This window comes from Pelodiscus sinensis, chromosome 18 (assembly GCF_052426305.1).
Source record: "Pelodiscus sinensis isolate ZL-2025 chromosome 18, ASM5242630v1, whole genome shotgun sequence".
NCBI lineage: Eukaryota > Metazoa > Chordata > Testudines > Trionychidae > Pelodiscus > Pelodiscus sinensis.
In genome coordinates this window covers 25,143,525-25,147,599 of record NC_143069.1, presented here as the reverse complement: position 1 = coordinate 25,147,599, position 4,075 = coordinate 25,143,525, and the positions used below count along the sequence as shown (strand labels likewise).

General features: G+C 69.7%; 1 long non-coding RNA gene across 1 annotated transcript; it reads left to right on the top strand.

The window, feature by feature from the left end:
* The first annotated feature begins 1,036 nt into the window (after positions 1-1,036).
* Positions 1,037-1,981, top strand: LOC149523305 (uncharacterized). The gene is made up of 3 exons (XR_016347161.1): positions 1,037-1,154; positions 1,691-1,758; positions 1,876-1,981. It is a non-coding gene; the product is annotated as an uncharacterized LOC149523305 (long non-coding RNA).
* Positions 1,982-4,075: the final 2,094 nt, after the last annotated feature.

The following is a 4,075-nucleotide window of genomic DNA, read 5'->3' as shown; positions in this document are numbered from 1 at the left end:
ACCAGCTCGGGGCGACTCGCCCACCGGCCAGGCCCCCCCGGACCTGGCTCCAGAGGCGGCTGGGCAGGCGGGACCCAGCCCAGCGGGGGAGCCGGGTAGGGTGGCTCCGGGGCCTCCTCTGTGGAGAGAAACACCTGCCCCGGGAGCCCAGCCCCCATTACCACCAGGGGGCATCGCCCTGCCCGGCCCCCGGGGACCTGCCAGTCTCCGGGAGCCCCCAGCCCGTCGCTCCCCGCACCAGCCCCTGCAGCTGTGGGTCCAGGTCCGTCAGCAGCAGCGCCTGGGCCTCCAGCTGCAGCCGGGCCACCTCCCGCAGCCGCTCAGACCCAGGTGAGGGGCCGTGAACACGCTGGGCCCAGGGGCTCACCCAGTACCCGGGGGGAGGGGCAGCCCCAGTGTCTGCCCCGCACCCTGGGCAATGGATGGGGGTGGGGGCTGCTTGGCTCTCTTCTTCCTGGTGGGGGGTCTGCTGAGGGCGTTGGCAGATGTGAGGGTGGAAGGGGGATGGGTCCCTGCGAGGGGCGTGTGGGGCCCAACCTGCCCTGGGTCCCTGACATGGGGGCGCGTGACCCCTGCTGGCCGCTGGAGTCACCCTGGTCCCTTCCCTCCCGCACAGAGCCCCCCTGCGCCTCGGCGGAGCTCTGCCAGGAGCGGGTGGACTCCCGGGTGGAGGAAGGGGCCATCTATGACATCGAAGAGCAGCCCCACACCCGGGACACGGTAGGGACCGTCTCCACACGGGGGGGACCCGAGATTGTCCGGCCCCTTCCCAGCACGTCCCCCCCTCCGGGAGGGGCTTGTCCCTGGGGATCCCCCTGGGGCCCCTTCTCCTGCATGACCTGGGCCCCCCAAGCTGGGGGCTCTTGTCATGCACCAGCTGGGCCCCCACAAGAATGAGGCAGCAGTTGGGGGGGAGTGCGGGTGCTTGGACAACCAGCAGCTCCCACCTCCACTCCTGGGAGGCCTGAGCCCTGCAGCTGTCCGTGGGGGGCAGGCAGGCCCCAGGCTCACAGACTCTCTCTGGGGTGCAGAGCCCAGCCGCCCTGCAGCGGTTCCTGCTGGCCATCCCCCTCGCCTGCCTCGCCGCCCTCCAAAGGGGCGAGGACACCCTGGCGCCGCGCTGCTGCAAGGACACCATGATGGCCAGGATCGTTGTAAGCGAGTCGCGGCGGCCGGGAGGAGGGGAGGGGATACGTGGGGTGGACAGGGGTCTGCCTGGGCCATGGCGGCGGGTGGGGGTGCTGGAAACGGGATGGGTGGAGCCAGGAGGGCTGGAGGTGGACATGGGGAGGGGTGGGTGGGGATGCTGGAGGAGGGAGGGACACAGAAATGGGGCAGGTGTGGGGTGCCGGACAGGAAGGGGGATTCGGGACAGGGAGGGGTCTCCCCGGGCCATGGGGGGCTGGAAGGGAGCCGAGCGGGCTGCTGGGGATGCGCCTGGGGAGCAGGGATGAGGAGGTTCAGAGGCTGGTCACCAGGGCAGGGAGGGGCAGGAGACGGCCTGGGGACAAGGATTGAGCTGGTCCCGGTTTGGGAGGGGGGTGCTGGGAGGGGCCCTGTGTCGGGCAGGGGGGCTACAGGGCAGCGGGAGGCAGTGGGGTTGGATCCTGCTGGGTGGGGGCGCTGGCCGTGTGAGCGTCTCTTGGGGGCCCCAGCCTCACACGCCCCTTTTTCCCCTTGGGTCTCCCAGGAGATCATGGAGGACTCGCCCCCCCCGCTGGTCTTGGCCGACTGCCTCAACGCCGCCTGCAGCCTCAGGTACCGACCGCCCCCCCCCCCCGCCGACTCCCCCAGAGCAGATCCCCTGGCCAGGGAGTGGGAAAGTCTCTGTCTCCTGCTGCTGAATTAACAGTCTCTGCCCCTCTCTCCTGCCAGCACCTTGCAGCCTCCCCTGCGGGCCCAGCTCCTGAGCCCCCTGCTGACGGCGGCCGTGGGACAGACTGTGTCTGGGGACTGGCAGCAGGAGCCCATCCACACACAGGTACGTCCCTCTGGGCCCTGCTCCCGGGCTGGGCTGGAGCTCCAGAGAGGAGGGGGGGGGCAGAGGGAGGGAAGAAGCTGCAGGTTTGGATCCTTCCCTCCAGGGTTCCCGTTGCTCTCCCGGGGGGCCCGTCCCTTCCATGCCCAGCCTGGGCTCCTCCCTGCTCTGCGAGGCGGCTCAGACCCTGCTCAAGGCTGCACCCAGGAGCCAGCGGGTGGCCTGGATCCCCCAACCCCCCTCTGACCCAGGGCTCCCCCTTGTCTTGCAGCAGTTCATCCGGGCCCTTCCCTACGACCTCCAGGCCCTACTGGCGAGCCTCCTCGCCGAGTCCCCAGACACCGCCCGGCTGCAGCTCATAATGGAGGTGAGCCCCGTGGGGGGGACGGGGCCATTGTCCCTGCTTCCTCGGGGGGGGGGCCGAGAGAGGAGCAGTGTCAGTGGCTGGGGGGGGCACAGTCCGAGAGGAGCCCCAGGCTCTGCCCAGAACCGGCACCTCCCTACGGGTCCTGACCTGCCTCTTTCCCCCCCAGCACCTGAGCCCGTGGCTGGAGTCCCGCCTGCCCCAGGAGCGAGCCAGGGCCCTTGGCAGCACCACGGCCTTGCTGGGAGTCGCCACCACCCTCCCGGGGTTTGACGTAAGTGACCTCGGAGCCGGGGGGTCTGGGGCTGCAGGGCGCGGGGCTGGGAGCGTCCCCGGGAGGCAGAGGCAGGGCCGGGAATGGGCCGGGAATGGGCCGCGTTCTCCTTTCCCCGGGGAGGGGCGACCCTGGGCCCTTCAGGGGGGCTCTTGAGGGACTGGGCCCCAGACTGGGGAGTGGCCGTCAGTGGATCCCCTTGTTCCACCCCCGGAGTGACCCTTCAGTCGGGGCCATTGCTCAGGGTTGTCTCCTCGCAAGGCCGGCCCCGCCCCGCCCCGGGAGGTGTCTCTGTCCGTCCCCCGAGCTCAGACCCGCCTCGGCGGCCGTTTGCATGGGACGTGCAGCCCCAGGATGCTGAGGGACCCCCCCTCTTCTCTCCCCTCAGAACTCCGCCGACTGGCCGAGGATGGGTCACCACGTGGCCCAGCTGGGCCTTTTTATTTCGGACCCATCCGAAGACGTCAGCCGGCTGGCCCGGGAGGGGGTGCACAGCCTGTATCAACTCCTCCTGCACCACAGGGGTAAGGAACCCAGCCGGGACCTGGGCCCCAGGGACACCCTGAGGGTGCCGGCGGCGGGGGGAGGGGACCCAGCCCTTTTCCCCCAGACTGGCCCAAGGGGGGATGCGTCCCTCTGTGTTCCCCTTCTGCCCCCTGTGCCCCTCCATTTGCCCAGGGATGCCTGCAGGGACCCGTGGGAGGGGAAGGGCTCAGACCTGCCAGCAGAATCACCCTGTTGTGTCTCTTGCAGGCCTCAACATCCACCAGGCAGAGGACCTGTGGTGCAGACACTACTACAAAGAAAGATGGGTCCTGGCTCACAGCAACAGCGTGAGGGTGGGAGAGGTAAGGACGCGCTGCCAGGGCAGGGCAGGGCTCGGGGGTGGGGCTGGCTGGGGCCCTCGTGGGGGTAGGAGGGTCTTGGGGGCAGGAGGAAGCTGTGACCTGGGGCAGGGGTTGGGGTGCCGGGTGAGGAGAGCGTCTGGGTGCAGGGTCTGGAAGGGAGTTTGGGGGAGGAGGAAGCTGTTTTAGCCCCAGGAGTTGGGGCCGGGCTCTGGGTCGTCAGCTGAAACCTCCTGTGCTCTTGATTCCAGGTCTTTGGGCAGCTCTTCACAGCAGAGCAGGAGAACTGCTTTTTGGACAAGGCTCTGCTCGCTGCCCGCTCCCCCCTGCGGCGCCCCAGCCAGGCCGGGCTGGTCCTGGCCCACGCCCTGCATGGGCAGGCCCATCAGCTCCTGGAATACATGGTGAGCAGCCGGAGCAGATCAGGAGAGTGGGGCAGGGCCAGGGTCTCCTTCCCATCCCCTCAGGGAGTCCCCCGCCCCTTTCCTCAGGCTGCCCCCACCCCACGTCCCTGCTGGCAGAATCCCTCCCGCCCCTGCGAGCGTCCCTGAGGCTCTGAACACAGAAACTGTCCTAGGAGGCGGGAGGGGGCCGAGGTGTCAGGAGCTCTGGGG